General features: G+C 42.5%; 1 protein-coding gene across 1 annotated transcript in view; it reads left to right on the forward strand.

The window, feature by feature from the left end:
- The window catches only part of LBHD2 (LBH domain containing 2), a 49563-nt gene that overhangs the window by 16593 nt on the left and 15951 nt on the right, over positions 1–17019 (forward strand). The gene's annotated exons all lie outside the window — the stretch shown is intronic.

Genomic DNA, 17019 nt, shown 5'->3' on the forward strand with positions numbered 1-17019 from the left:
GTCATCATCTGTTATTTATTTCATGCTTTTCCCCAAGTAGAGAGCTCAAAGCATGTTACAACAGGTCAAACATTTATATTCTTAATATCTCAAGTAAATAAAAGCACAATAGTCATCGCAGGGATACATCATAACACAGTAACATAGTAACAGATGGCAGAAAAAGACACAAATGACTCATCCAATCTGCCCAGCCAGGTTTCTACGGTTGCTTCTGCTACTCCATGCAGGCTACCCCAGTGCTTCCTAGAGATCGTTTGTACTTAACCCATGCCTTTTTGAATTCCAGTCCCTGTTTTTTGTCTCCCATCATCCCCGCAGGGTGGGCATTCAAAAAGAGAGAAATCAATGAACATACATCAGGGGGAGTACATTAGAGAAAGGTACTGTGACGTGAAGAAATAAGGAAATACGGTGCTGTGAACATGAAAAGTGCCATGCTCAGTCAGACCAAGGTCCATCCAGCCCAGCTTCCTGTCTCCAGCAAGAGGGCCAGTTTGAGTCACAAGTACCTGGCAGATCCCAAAAAAGTCGGTCTAGGTCTCGCTGCTCTCTTCCCGGGTTAAGTGGCGGCTTTCCCAAGTCTGCCTGGCTGATGATGTGTTATGGACTTTTCCTCCGGAAACTTTGTCCAAACCTCTTTCAGACCCAGCGGTGCCGGTCGCCTTGACCGCGTCCTCTGGCAACGGATTCCGCAGCGTGATGCGCGCCAGGTGAAAAAATACTTCCTAATACGATTCTAATTTTAAATCTGCTGTTTGTTCGTTTCATGGGATGTCCCATTGTTTTAGTATTGTTTACCCTTTCCACACCGCTCATGATTTTATAAATTCCTATCCTATCCCAGCTCAATCATCTTCTTTTTTAAGATGAAGTGCCTGAACCTGTGTAGCCTTTCAGCACAGGGCAGCCATTCTGTCATATTTGCTGCCATTCTCTGTATCTTTTCTAGTTCTGCTATGTCTTTTTTTTTAAGATGGGGGTGACTAGCACTGTAGTGACTGCAAACAGTACTTAGCATGCGATTCCACTGGCATTGTGATAGTCTCTGTTTTAGTCTCTTGTTCCTTTACAAATAATTCCTGTATGGCTATAGTTTTACGGAAGCCTCACAGCCTCTTACAGGATCATTTTCCTGCAGTAGTTTAATGATCAGTGAGCATAGCTTGAGGAATAGGTCAGCTTAGATTCGTGCGTGACCCAGAAGCTGCCTCAGAGAGCCATGTTTTTTTTGTAATTTCCTGAAAACTAGCAGATATGGGGCCGGTCTGATATTGGGTGGCAAATCATTCCAAAAGGGTGGCGCTGAATCAGAGAAGGCTCTCTGTGTGGTGGTCATGAGGCATAATTCCCAGGCATAGGCCCTTGTAGGTGGGCTTGGGACCAGGAACACGGGGAGGGGAAGGGCACACGTGGGATGAGTTGGCAGTCAAGTAAGGCAGTGAGCAGTTCTTTAGGGTCCTGTAGAACATTGAGAGCTAGTGCAGAATTTGAACTCTAAGCATGATCCTCTCAATTTTATTTGTATTCAGCAGGAGTGAAGCTGCAGTGTTATGTATAAATTGCAGGTACTTGATTGAGGGATTTTTTTTTTTTTTAATCCCAATGAAGAGCAAGTTGCAGTAATCCAGGCAGGATATTACACAAGACTGGAAAACCGTGGCAAATGCAAAACCATAGAAGAAGGGGCAAAATTTTAAAAAAGCTGGCGTAGCTGAAAGAACGTTGAATTTGGAGCAAATCTGACAGCTGATGACCTCAGAGTTCATTTTGCCAAGGTCTTTTCCCCCCTCCACAGCGCTTCTGTCCTTTGTGGAGTTAGTCTCTTTATTTTGGCGTAGCCAATCTGAGATCTTTCCGAGACATTTATTCAGGTTGTCATGGTCTGGACCAAGAGGGACCAATAGCTGAATGTCCTCAGTATACGAGTAGTAAGTGATCTGATAGTATCTGATGACCTTGCCTTGGGGGGAGGGGAAGACGGTAACATTTCTAATAATGTGTTTGCTCTCTGCTTCATTTATCTAGCATTTTTAAACCAGATGCCTCTTTAAAGTAGCCTTTCAGCACATCTACAAGGAAAGTTGACTATTCAGAAATGCTTTTCATGACTGTATAGTGGTACTACTGTTGAGGAGAGTGCATAAAGCAGTCCATAAAAACAGTATAGCTTTTAATCAAAGAGCTCTATTCTTCTGTAATTTTAGGTCCATTTTTAGGTGCCTCACTTTGTGTTGCTGTTTTGATTCCCCCCTCCAAGCCTTCCAAGATGATGCTGGCCATACTTGGGCCCCATTATGGAGACCAGTACAGACCAGAGAAAAAAAAACCAAACAAACAAACAATCCTTGTAACATATTTCAGCTCAGAGGTCGGAAGGAAGAGAACGTGATAAGCTTACGTTTTGCCTCCAGTACTTGTACAGTATTACAAGGTACACCTCTGCAAAAGCATTTCGACATATTAGTCAGTGCTGGCTGACTCAGTTGTGATGATGTTCTGCTTTAAAAATATTTGAAGAGAAGCATTTTAGATGGAACTAACATCATACTTCCAGAGACCCCCAGTTACTGTTTTCTCCCACCGTGCTTTTAGGAAAATCTTTACTAAACAAAGGCAAAGCAGCAAGTATAGTATTAGAGTCCTTTCCCTCTGCTTAAGTCTCTGATATTTTGATATTTTTATGTGTGTCTCCTTTCACTGTGAGGTGAATTTTAAAAGTCCGACGCGCACATTAATTAGGGCACGTGCAAAGAAGTCGGGCTTGGGCGTGCCGAGCGGATTCTAAAAGCCACCGAGGTAACGCGCGCATCTCCCGCAGCGCGCACATCTCGCAAGTTTTAAAAAGGGGGCGGGGGATGGGCGTGGTCTGGGCAGGGCGCGGGTGTTTCGGAGCACGACCCCCAAAATATGCGTGTAAATACCGACGCAACCCAGCTCGTGCCGAGGCCCCCGCCACATGACTTTACTTCTGCTGTGGATGCCGTGTAAGTTAAAAAAGAAAGAAAACCAGGTGGATCTGCAGGGTTTTAGGGTCAGGGCTAACTGGGGGGGGGGGGGGGGGGGGGAGGAAGGCTGTTCAACCTGGGGGGGGGGGGTGTTTGGAGGACCTCTCTCTTAACTGGGCAAACTGGGGATGAAGTGGTAAATCTGGGAATAGCGACCGCGCACCTCTTAACATTTCCCGGTTTAGGCGCTCAAAACAGCCCTTGCACGCACATGCACTTGCCCACTTAAAATGTGTGCACGGCCAGGCTGTTTTATAATACGAGCACAAGTTACAAAACAGCTGCGTCCCTGGGTGCGAGCCGACATATGTGCGCACATGCGCCAGTTTGAAAGTTACCGTCCCTGTGGACAAGATTTAATGAAGGATAGAATGGTAAGAATAAATAAATAAATAAATAAATAGATGCAAATAAATAAGAAGAAAAGAGCTATTTGCATCTCCCGGAGGCCCAGGTTTCCTCGAATGCCTTGTTAATGATGGCGTCCTACTGGAATATCAGACAAATAAAGAGAACATAAGACTTAATGGTTTTAGTGCACTAACTACTGTGGAAAACGTTGAAATCTTGGAAATGGATGATACGTGTTTTCTCCACTCAACCTGTCTTGAAATAATAGTTTGTCTGCTTTGCTCTGCAATAATGCAGACTTCATACGTGCCACCATCACCAAAGGCAGCAAATCCACATCACTGCTTGGGGCGGGACCGCCGTTTGAGGTTTTTACCTGACAAATGATTCAGGAGATAAATCAACAAAGGCTGAAGCAGGAAAGAAAAATGGGGGTAGTGCCAGGAGAAAGCGCAGATCTATTTAAATTGCTGCCCAGATTTGGTGAGGCCTACCCATCAAAAAAATAGGCATAATCTACTAAATAAGAGGTTCCCAAGCCTGTCCGGGGGACCCACAGCCAACTAGCTGGGCGTCCCCCAGGACAAATTTGGAAGCCACTGTACTAAATGATATTTACATTAACAGTGATCTACCTTCACAGCAAAAAAAAAAGAAAAACATCTTTAAGAAGTCTTGCAAAAACAAGATTCTGTTATGGATGAGCAGACAAATTTTGTTAGAGTTCTTTTTTTTTGTTTTTGGAGGGGGGCAGGGGGCAGTGGTTATTTATTTTCACTTCCTTTTAAAGTGTCAGTACGGAAGGCAAAGACAGTGTTAAGCTCTCCATATTCAGGAAACATCGCTCGAGGGGTAGAACAAGACAGCAGAATGGGACATAGGGAAGTCTTCTGCTTAGCTAGCTCCTTTTGCCACAGTTCGTGCTTTTGGGGTGCTAGGTCCAGTAGGACTCCAGTGTGGTGGCAGTATATGGTGAGTCTGTGAACAAGGTGGGTCAGGTGAAGCTGCGGATAGGCTGGAGCAGGCGCGGCTAAGGACATACTGGGAGGGCCTGGAACAAGACTGGGTCTAGGAGCAAGCACAGGACAAGGACTGTGACAGGACACAACAACATCAGACAAGGACAGGGCTGGACTACGACAGGACAGAACCGGAACAAGTTTAGACAGAGCAAGGGCTGAGCAAGTAAACGCAGAACGAATATGCCTGAAGGGAGCTAGACCGAAGGCTGTAGGTCACTAGGTAGTAGAATAAGACCAGATAGACCACAAGGCAGCGCAGAAGGCCTGAGGGCCTCAAGGTGGGATACAAGATAAAATAGGTCCGAGGGCCTCAAGGCAAGGGGCGGAAGGCCCAAAGGCCACAAAATAAGCAAGGCAAGGAGTAGAAGGCCCAGAGACAACAAGGCAAAGCTAGAGAACAAGTAGTGAGAAAGCAAGGTGTTAGAAGGCCCAGGGGCCACAAGGCAAGAACAAGAGCGAAGAAGACAGAAGCCAAGACAAGAGCCAAAGGTAACTCCATGAATCGACGAGGTGGCTATGGCAGGGCTGGATTAGAGAGCTGAGAACAGAGCAGAGAAGTTTGGCCAGCCTGGAGAGTATGCTCATTGAGGTCCCCTGGTGGAGGAGAGGCTGCAAGACAGGCTGAGTCATGAGACCAGGGAAAAGATGGTGAGGATAGTTCTGAGCAGAGCTCATCGGGGGCTTCTGTTGGTAGGGAGGTGTCATAATCAGGGTACGATGAGGCTGCATAGCAGTTAAAATCGTAACAAACAGAATTTGAAAAGAAATTTGCTGTGGAAGCAAGAACTCATAATAAAAACATTTTCATAGTGCATTCAAAGCAAAATGACTGTGAGGGAATCAGCTGGAATATTAGACGATCGACGGGTAAAAGGGATACTAAGGGAGGAGAAGACCACAGGCCATAGGAGAGAGATTAAATGAATTCTTTGCTTTGGTCTTTACTTAATATGATGTAAGGTCATGCCAGAGGTGATATTTAAAGATGATGAAGATGTAATAGGACAAATTGAGAAACCAAAGAGTAGCAACTCACTTGGACCAAAAGGTATACATCCCAGAGTGCTAAAAGAACTGAAAATGACATTGCAGACCTACTATTAGCAATCTGTTTACTACCATTAAAATCAGCTGTGGCATCTGATGACTGGAGGTTGGCCAATGTAACTTCAGTTTTTAAAAAGGTGTTCAGAGGTGAGCCTAGAAACTGCTGACCGGTGAGCCTAATGTCAGTGCCAGGAAAAATGGTTGACACTAATATAAAACACAAAATTATGTTATCGTTATCTTTTATTGAATTTGTTAATCGCCCATATCCTGGGCGATGTACATAAAAACAAACACAGCAATAAAAACACAACCAAATCAAAATCAACACAAACAAAAGATTGCAGACAAAATACAAAGACCTTCTCTTTTTAGCTGGGTCTTAAAAGTCTTAACACTGCTGAAAGTAGGGCTTCTGGGAGAGAATTCCAGATAGTTAGGGCAGCCACAGAGAAGGCGCAGTCTCCCATCAGCTCCGCTCCACCTCGTTGGGTGGAGCGGAGCTGATGGGATGGACAATAAAGCCGTAAAAGAGCATTTTTCCAGGGTGAAGCATCATAGGAAATAAGGTTAAAGGTGATCATTGCAATCTTTTACATATAGAGCGTTATAGTTTAATGGGACAAAGCCAACATAGATTTAGCCAAGGAAAGTCTTGTCTTACCAATTGGCTAGATTTTCAGAAAGTGCTTGACAAAGTACCTCATGAGAGATTCTTGAGGAAGTTAAAAAGTCATGGGATAGGGGACAGTGTTCTATTGTGGATTGAGAACTGGTTAAATGATAAATAGCAGAGAGTATGGCTAAATGGTCAATTTTCTCAATTGAGAATAGTGAATAGTGGAGTGACCTAGGAATCTTTTAAATATATTTATAAATGACCTAGAAGGGAACAATGAGTGAGGTAGTCAAATTTGCTGAAGATACAAAATTATTCAAAATTGTTAAATCACATGAGGATTGTGAGAAATCGCAAGAGGACCTTGTGAGACTGGGAGACTGGGCTTCCAAATTAATGTGGAGAAGGAAACGTGATACAAGTAGGGAAAAGCAACCCAAATTATAGCTACACAATGCAATGTTCCACATTGGAAATCACCACCCAGGAAAAGGATCTAGGCATCATTGTGAATAACATGTTGAAATCCTCTACTCGATGTGTGGTAGTGATCAAGAAAGCAAATATAATGCTATGAATTAAAGAAATGGAGAAAAAACAGAGAATAGCATCATGCTTCTGTATCCTTCCATGTTGAGAACATACTTTGAGTAATTGTGGTCACCGCATCTCAAAAAAGAAATAGCGGACTTAGAAAAGGTACAGAGATGGATGACCAAAATGATAAATGGGATGTAATGATTCCCCTACAAAGAAAAGCTAAAAGAGCTCTTCAGTTTGGAGAAGAAATGGCTGAGAGGAGATATGATAGAGGCCTATAAAGTAATGAATGGAGTGAAATGAGTAAACTTGAATCAGTTTACTCTTTCAAAAAGTACAAAGTCTAGGAGACATTCAATGAAGTTACTAGGTAATACATTTAAGACAAATAGGAGAAAATATTTTTTTTACTCAATGAGTATTAAACTCTGGAATTTGTTGCCAGAGGATGTGGTAAAAGCTGTTCGTGTAACTCGATTTAGAATACGTTTTGGACAAGTTCCTGGAAGAAAAGCCATAAATCATTATTAAGGTGGGCTTGATGAATTCCATTGTTTATCCATGGATTAAGCAGCATGGAATCTATCCATCTTTTGGGATCCTGCCAGGTACCTGTCACCTGGCTTGGCCACTCTTGGAAACAGGATACTGGGCTTGATGGACCTTTGGTCTAACCCAGTTTTCAAGTCTTATGTTGTTATTTTGTTTTGCTTCAGTTTGTTTAATGAATTGAAATAAACATTTTAAAAAATCTCATACAAACAGAAAAAAGAAAGGACCTCTCTTGGACTTCTGATGCCACTTCTCGGGGCCTCCCCAGGCTCCTCCGACCCCCCCGCCCCTCCACACTACCACCACCACCACTGCCACCACCACCTTGAGCTGCCAATAAGTTAGACAAGTCATGCCAAGCCCAGTTGGAGCCTCCCCAGGCCCCTTTTACCCCTCCACCCCATCCCCTGGAAATGAGTCTGGGGTCTTACAGGAAGAAAGAGGCAGGAGCAATCCCTTCTTATTTTTGCCCCACTACATCTCTTTAAAAATTGTGCTGGTGATCCCTGAGACCAGCACTAAAGTGACATCAAAATGGCATCCGTCTTGGGAGTGGCTGGGGCCATTTTTAAAGAGACCAAGTGGGGATTGCTTCTGTAAGCGTTTTCCTGCAAGACCCCCATGGAAGGGATAAGTAAGGGTCAAGGAGGTCCCAGCTGGGCTTGACTCAGCCCAGCTTGAAAGGCCCAGGCCTTGGCTTGTTAATGGAGAGGTAAGGTCAGAGGGGTCTAGGGATGCTTCAGGAGCCCCTGGGAAGAGGTGGCAAGGGCCTGAGGAAGCCATTATTCTAAATGAACTGAAAAATACCAGAAACTTTTGTGGTATTTTCGGACAAAACTATTTTCAGTTTGGATGTGCCATTCATTTTCAACAAATGCACATCCCTGGATTTGATCACGTCCACAATGGCTGTAACTAGTTTAAAATCAGCACACATGCATGTGCGTAGCACATGCTTGGGTATCTGCTATTTTATAAACCTCAAACATACACACATAAATGAGTAAATTTGCGTGTGTAAAAAAAAGAGTGGGGCCAGGAGCCTTCCAGGACGTCAGCATTTATACGTGCAAGTTGCTGTTTTATAGAGATGTGAATCGGGTGCCAGAATCAGTTTCGGTATCGTGGACCTGCGAGAAATTCCGTTTCCCGCGGTCCAGATGGTTTTTTTTTCGGCTGTCCTGTATTTTATAATCTGTGCATATATGAGGTGCACAGATTATAAAATATGCGCAAATGTACCCTGCAACATGCATGCACATGTAAAAAAAAAATGGGCAAATACATAGGACATATTGCACTTATCCAGATAAATTCCAACTTATCTGGCTACGTTGTAGGAAAACCGCTATTTGGCTGGATAAGTCTTAAAAGCGCCACTCATCCAGCTAAGTACCTGATTCACTAAGGGTTTTTCCCATAGACACAAAATGGTAGAAAAGCCTTAATAAATCTGGCCCTAAGTCAGATAGACAGATAAGTCTCTAACAGAGCTAATTATCCGGATAAGTAACACTTTTCAGACTTATCCGTCTATCTGACTTAGGGCCAGATTCATTAAGGCTTTTGTACCATTTTGTGTCTATGGGAAAAACCCTTAGTGAATCAGGTACTTAGCTGGATGAGTGGCGCTTTTAAGACTTATCCAGCCAAATAGCGGTTTTCCTACAACATAGCCAGATAAGTGAATTTTCACCCCCAGTCCCAGGTCTGTGGCAGACTAGAACAGATTTTCCTCCAAGATCTGCCTGTACTTTGCATTATCTATCTTTCCCTTGATTTGTACAAGCCTCTTTATTAATTTATCTGATTTATATTCCTCCTTTTGGCACTTTAAAGGGGATTACATTCAGGTACTATAGGTATTTCTCTATCGCCAGAGGACTTACAAATCATTTGTACCTGAGGGATGGAGGGTGAAGTGACTTGCCCAAGGTCATAAGGAATGGCGGTGGGATTTGAATCCTGGCTTCCTTGGTTTGCAGCTCACTGTTGTAACCACTAGGCTACTCCTCCACTCCTTATCCTGTCCAATGCAAAGCATCCCCATAACATAATGCTGCCACCACCATGATTTACTGTAGGGATGATGTTAGCAGATGTTTTTGTGGCACTCGAGGACTGGAGTTACCTGAGGGGGGATATGATAGAGGTGTTTAAAATCATGAGATTATAGAACGGGTAAATGTGAATCGGTTATTTACTCTTTCAGATAATAGAAAGACTAGGGGGCACTCCATGAAGTTAGCATGGGGCACATTTAAAACTAATCAGAGAAAGTTCTTTTTTACTCAATGCACAATTAAACTCTGGAATTTGTTGCCAGAGGATGTGGTTAGTGCAGTTAGTATGGCTGTGTTTAAAAAAGGATTGGATAAGTTCTTGGAGGAGAAGTCCATTACCTGCTATTAATTAAGTTGACTTAGAAAATAGCCACTGCTGTTACTAGCAACGGTAACATGGACTAGACTTAGTTTTTGGGTACTTGCCAGGTTCTTATGGCCTGGATTGGCCAATGTTGGAAACAGGATGCTGGGCTTGATGGACCCTTGGTCTGACCCAGTATGGCATGTTCTTATGTTCTTCTTATGTTCTTATGTTCTTACCCCTGGTACTTCTCACAGATCCTTATAATTTATGGTGCTATTGCTTATTTTATATGTTCACGTTAATGTTAGATTGTGGGGTAAATTTTGTTGATGGGAGCAATTTTCAAAGCTGCAAGCCGGTGAAAAGTATGTGGGCCTCAGGTTCTGCACCAATTTTCAAAGAGTAAATACCCACATGCTTTCCCTTTGAAACTTGCCTACAAAATAAAGTACCTCCAGAGATTTGCACTCGCTTTTTCTGCGGATAATTGTTTTGACCAAGGCAACGTACATAGTTTTGAAAATCCAGAGGTCGATATTCAAAAGCCATTTAGACAGATAACTGAAAAGGTTATCCGTCTAAATGGCTAAACCTGCATATTTAAAGACTTCTCCAGCTAGAATTTAGCTGCGTAAGTTGAGGGCATTCTGGGGGCAGCGACCATGCTGCTGAATATACCTTGCTAGTTAGCAGGATTTGTTTACCCAGCTAACTAGCCAAGCCGCTCAGCACTGAATATTGCCCCCCAAAACTATAAGCATTGTTTTCTCCCCTAATCTAACCCTGCCCTAAGAATGCCTCGCAGATAGGCAGGTAAAGGTATGGGTACTGTGGCACAACACATGCAAAGAGGGTGGGCAGTTTTCTGAAAGCCCTCCTGCCTGGATGCAGTTTTAAAAATTGCCCTCTTATCTAATGTTTTTGCCATATATGAGTTGCTATAGTGTATTAAAGTATTTCCCAACCCTCTCCTGGAGGCACACTTAAACCAGTCAGGTTTTTAGGATATCCATAATAAATATGCATGAGAGCGATTTGCATACATTGGAGACCCAGGGTATGCAAATCTATTTCATGCATTTTCATTGTGCAGATCTTGAAAACTGAACTGGATAGGTGTGCCTCCACGAGAAGGTTGGGAAACACTAGAGTATTATTCTAGTAAGTTAATTTTATTATTCCTGATATTGGATTGTATTTTAATTGTTGTCTGAATTTTAATTCTGTTAATTGTATATATTCTGTTGTAACTTGCCTTGAGCATATTCTTGGAAAGGCACATGATAAATAATAAATAAATTAATACATTTCTGAGTGAATAACATAAACATCTGGCATAATGACTAATGAGCTATTGTGGGCATTACTGCATGTCTCCAATGTGCATTATTGCTTGTTACTTAGGAAAAAGATGTGAGCAATAGTTCATGTCCTTGTTTAATATTTATCAGCAAAGTTTGAAATATCCACTCTCCTGCTTGCCAGGGGCAAGTGGATTTTCTTGTTGTGAAGTGGTGGTGGCTCCAGTCAGGGCCCGGTTGGAGCAGAAAGTATCTTTGGCCCCCACTGGGGCCTAAGAGGACAGGGAGAGGGCTGCAGTGGGGAGTGGGGTAGAAGAGGAAAGTGAGAGGGCTTGGTGGGGGAGAAGAGAGAGTAAAGGAGGAGAAGAGTAGCATGAGGAGTTAGGGTGAAAGAGGAGGATGAAGACTGGAAGAAGAGAAGGTTGGGGGAATGGAGGAGGAGAGAGCGAGAGAAGGGGGGGGGGGGGCCTTCTTGTAACATAGTAACACAGTAGATGGCAACAGAAAAAACCCATCCCAGTCTGCTCAGTTATTCTGTGCTCGCTGCCAATGATACATTCCGGCTGCCAGCCACAGAGTGTGACTACCTGCAAGATTTCTTCTTGCCCAGTACTGTCTTTTTGTCTTCTTTCTTTGTACTCTATCATTTTTGAGTCGGAAGGCATATAAGATCCCCACTTAGCGCCCTCCAGTACCCTGCATTTCCCATACCTAATCATGGAGATTGGGGGGGGGGGGGGTAGGAATGTGCATTTGCCAGGGCAGAAGTGCACTCATCTGCCCCCTCTTCCCCCTCCCCCCCAGTTTCAAAACAAATTATTGGGTGAGGAGAGGAGGCAGGAATTCATGGCGAGTGTATTTCTTTCCTGGTGTGAGTAAGCTCTGGAGAAATGTTAGAATCCTTGCTTCTCAGGGGTTTACTGATTAATAAGAATGATAAGCTGATCTTCTTGCAGCTTTCTTAGATTCGGAGTCTATTTGGGTGGCTGATAAAAAGATGTGAAGCACAAGTGATAAACCAAGAGTGACATAAATAGTATGTATGTTTCAAAAGCAATATCCATTTCCTTTCACTGAAGTCAGATAAAAGAATACAGAAGGGAGGCTAAGGGCACACATTCCTTCCAGTGTCTAGCGTTGCTCTAGCGACCTGGGGGAAAAAGGACAACTAAGGGAACATAGTGTTACCAGGGTGCAGAGTGGCCAGAAATAGTGGTAGCATGGCCCTATATGTAAAGGATTTCATGGAGTTGAATAGTATACAAATCCTGCAGGAAGCAAATTGTTCTCTGGAATCTCTATGAATAGAAATTCCATGAGTGTCAGGGAGGAGTATAACAGTGGGGATTTACTACCATCCCCCTGTTCAGGATGGTGAAACAGATTGTGAAATGCTAATGGGCATTAGATAGAATAACAAATATGGAAACACAATAAATGGACATATATTGTAAAGTTGTGAGAGAGAACATTTTTTAATTAAACAAACAAGATTTCAATTACCCAAATATCAATTGGGTGAATGTCTCATTGGGGCACGTCAGGGAGGTTATGTACCTAGATGCGGTAAATGATTGCTTCATGGAACAATTGGATCTAGAACCAACAAGAAGAGGTGCAACTTTAGACCTAGTTATCCGTGGAATGCAGAATCTGGTGCAAAGGTTAATGGCGGTGGAGCCATTTGGAAATAGTGACCATAATGCTCTCAAATTTCGAGATAACAACCAGAGGGAAAATGATAAATAAAACTACTGCAATAATATATGATTTTAAAAGTGTGACTATGATAAAATGAGGAGACTATTAGAAAGAAATCAAAAAGTTACAACAGTTAAAAATTAGAAAAGGTCAAAAGAAAAATAAGCATCTGCTACAATGGCTGAATGGGGCCAAAAAGGCATCCTTTAAAAAATAGAAACTGGGACCTTTTAGTGCACGATAATGACCTTGATGCATCTCCCTGTTAGTTAGCCAGGTCACTCTGAATGTCAGAGTTAGGCGGGGTTCTCAGCCGGCTAACTCAGCCCCTCCCAGTTATGCCTCTGCAACGCCCCTAACTTAGCCAACTAAATTCTAGCCGGCTAAGTGCCCAAATATTCATTTAGCTGGATAACGTCTGAATTATCTTCTAAATATTTCTGAATATGTGCCTTGTCGTTACTAGACGTATGGATAAGCATGGATTTATCAAAGGGAGAATGTATTTGAATTCTTTGAAGGTAGGAATACAGTGTATGGAGGGTACAGTATATAAGAACTTTTAAATAAATAAATAAATAAAGCCCCTTACAAGAGGATCTCAGGAAACAAAATATTCATGTGGGTATTACTGTGGATAGGTAAGTGGTTAAAAGATAGGAAACAAAGAGTAGGATTGAATGGTCAGTTTCCTAATGGAGAGACCAGTGGAGTGCCCCAGGGAGCTGTACTGGGATGGGTGTTCAGTTTATTCATTAATATTAATTATAAAATTAATCTTATTATTTATATTTTCCTCTGCAACTGGACTACAATTTCTAAGTTCAAAAATTCATTTTATCTTATTATTTATATTTGGCATGGTTAATATGTCACTATATCCAAGTTAAATAGTTAAATTATACAGATTATATTACATAATTTTATTAATTACAATGTTAAACTATACTATATTATTTATTATCATTATGTTAAATTGTCATCCAGTTATATTGTTCCATATGTGCCACTGTTCTATGTAAAGCCCCTTATCTCTGTTGGGCAGTTTATCGTTATATGTAAACCGGAGTGATTTGTAGTCTCTATAAGAACCTCGGTATATAAAAATTAAAAATAAATAAATAAATAATAATAATCTGGAAAACTGAGCAATGAGTGAGGTGATCAAATTTGCAGATAACAAAGTAGTAAAGAAACACAAGCAGACTTTAAGGAACCGCATAAGGACCTTACCAGACTCAAGAAGTGGGCATCTGAATGGCAGACTACAAATAATGTGGACAGGTGCAAAGGTGCACTAGGGAGAAAATAATTCAAAAACTAAAAGTACACAATGCTGGGATCCATATTAGGAGTCACCACTCAGGATAAGGATCTTGGAGTCTTTGGGAAACCAGCGTTCAAATCCCATGGCTGCTCCGTGTGACCTTGGGCAGTTCACTTTACCTTCCATTGCCCCAGGTACAAATTTAGATTGTGAGCCCTCTGGGCACAGGGAAGTACCTGAATGTAGTTTGCTTTGAAGTGACAAACAGCAGAAGATAAATAAAGTAAATAAATATGTTGAAATTCTTAGCTCCTTGTGCAGAAGCAGTTAAAAATGCAAATAGAATATTAAGAATTCTCTGGAAAGGAATAGAGAGTAGAACTGAGAATATTATAATGCTCCGGTATGGATCAGTGGTGTAACCACACCTTGCGCTCATTTCTGGTTGCCCAGTCTCAAAAGAGATATAGCGGAACTGGAAAAGGTACAGAGAAAGATGATAAAAATGATAAAGGGGATGGAATGGCTGTCTTATGAAGACACTGGGGCTCTAACCTGGAGAAGAGAAGAGATGTGATAGAGATTTCTAAAATCCTGAGCGGGCTGGAAAAGTCCTTGTACTCTTTCAGATAGTACAAGGACTAAGGGACACTCCATGAAACGAACAGGTAGCAGATACAAAACAAATTGGAGAAGGAATTTTTTCACTCAGAGCACAATTAAGCTGTGGAATTTGTTGCCTGAGGAAACAGGAGCCCATCCCGCAGCGACCCACAAAGAGGAGGCCCAAAGGTGAGAGAGAAGCTGAGGCTCTATAGAGTGTGAGTGTGTGTATGTATATGTGTGTGTGTATATGAGAGTGAGTTGAGAGATTGTGTGTGAAAGAGAGTGAGTTGAGAGATTGTGTTTGGGAGTGAGAGCCTGAGAGCCTCTGTATGTGTGTGTGTGTGTGAGACAGCATGTGAGAGCCTCTGTGTTTGTGTGAGACAGCATGTGAGTGACAGAGCTTGTGTTTGTCTAAGAGCATGTGAGAGTGAGAGAGCCGGTGTATGTGAGAGTGAGCATGTGAAAGAGAGAGTGTGTATTTATGTATGAGAGAAAGCATTTGAGAGTGAGAGCTATGTGTGAGACAGCATGTGAGAGTGAGAGCTTGTGCCTGTGTGTGTGTATGTGTGAGAGAGAGAGACAGAATGTGAGAATGAGAACCTGAGTGTGTGTTTTAAGGAAGAAGAGGAAAAGACAGGTGGATAGAGGTGAAACAGAAAAAAAAAAGAGAGCCTGTAAAAGGAATTGGCAAAAAACCAAGGGAAGGGAAGGTGGGAAAAAAAAAGCTTGTGACCAACTGATTAGAAAACTAAGATCAGACAGCAAAGGTAAAACAAAAAAAATCTTTTTTAAATTTTTAGTGATTGGCATATATTATCTTTGGAAATGTGCAAGAGTAGCACTTTCTCTATGCCGATCTCGCGATGTACGAGATCAGCAAAGAGGAACTGGAAGCCCCCAAATTTTAATACCACGGAGTTAATTTCGGCCGGCACTGGGAAAGAGTACAGAAAAGCAGAAAAAACTGCTTTTCTGTACACCCTCCGACTTAATATCATAGCAATATTAAGTCGGAGGCCCCAAAAATAAAAAAATTTTAAAAATCTAAAAAAAAAAAAAAATCTGCCCACTGGTTAGAAAACGGATGCTCAATTTTGCCGGCGTCCGTTTTCTGAACCCTTGACTGTCAGCGGGTTTGACAACTGACGCCAGAAAATTAAGCGTCGGCTGTCAAACCCGCTGACAGCCGCCGCTTCTGTCAATAAGGAGGCGCTAGGGAAGTGCTAGTGCCCCTAGCGCCTCCTTATTACCGTGGGCCCTAATTTGCATACCTTTGCTTAGTGAATCGCGCGCCCAGGAGAATGGCCTGGGCGCACGTCGGGAGAGTGGGCGCTCGCCGGCTCTCCCGCGCAGTTTACTATATCGGCCCGACAATAGGCCTAATACCATAAGGGTTCCAGGTGTCTTTTTTGCAGGGATTTCTGGTTGACATCACAGTAGTGCATGTAAATATAATGTTTTTTTTGGTGGTTGCAGGACAGAGAATGAATGAACGGGGGGGGGGGTTGGCAGCACAGTATTTGTTCACACAGGGCAGCAAATAAGCTAGCACCGGCCTCCTGTGCGCGTGTGTTTGAAAATGGTTTTTATTTCGGCTGGGTAGGAGGGTGTTGCCACCGCATGCCATTCCCATTTCGAGTGGGAGGGAGGGGGGATGTGCAGAGGGTGCTCCTCTGGGACATACATGTCTTTCCGGCATGCACTGCAAGGGGGTGATGCCAGGTGGGCTGGCGGCTCCTCTGCTATAACTATTTTATATCACGGGTGGAAGGTACCAACTTCTCCCCCTCCTGTAGGGAGAAAAGAAAGCTTTGGGGGAGGGGTGGGGGTTGGTCTTCATTTTAAAGCAGGAGGAGGCATCCTAGGGCCGCTGAGGCCAGGAGAATAATTTTTTTTGCTGGGGACAGGGCTGCTGCTGGCCTATCATGGTTTGGTTTTTTTTTAACTTGCTTTTTAATGTGCTGTATTCAGAACGTAGCTGATTAGCTTAAAACTCACCCGGGTGACTTTAGCTTTCTGTTCTCAGCACCGTGGCAGAAATTAGCTGGATATATTTAGCTGAATGTATTCATAGCAGGTAACTTGTCTCGCTGAATATTCTGCTCAAGTTATCCCAGTCATTACGCTGCTTTCCAGTTTACTGAAAGCCTCCTTTCTCTGCATCCAGTTTTTAAGAGAAGCTGTTTTCCCTCTGCTAGCGGTCTTCCAACTGTATTGCAAGGAGATTTTCTTTTTAATCTTTCTTAAACACTGTGAAATACATCTGTTCTGATCATTGCAGGAGGATACAGGAGCTTTTGTGATGGATTTTTTTTTTTTTTTTTAATGAAACAGATGGTATGACATATTTTTCATTATTGATGTTTATCAAAACCATATTACCAAACTCTGATAAAATACAGACTATTCTTGATTTTCACAAATGCTATTTTGCAGTCACAGTGGATAAATATAGGAATATACATGTCAAAAATAACTCATGAAAAACAGTGAGCTACAGATGTCGTCAAGACAAACAGATATCAACAATAACATATCCAATGCAGAAAATGTAAGCGAAAGACAAAAAAAATATTTCAACAGTGTGAAATTGTTTCTCCAAAAGATTAAAGACTGACATCAGTTCATTGGGAGA

Source organism: Rhinatrema bivittatum, chromosome 4, assembly GCF_901001135.1.
Source record: "Rhinatrema bivittatum chromosome 4, aRhiBiv1.1, whole genome shotgun sequence".
In the NCBI taxonomy this organism is placed as follows: domain Eukaryota; kingdom Metazoa; phylum Chordata; class Amphibia; order Gymnophiona; family Rhinatrematidae; genus Rhinatrema; species Rhinatrema bivittatum.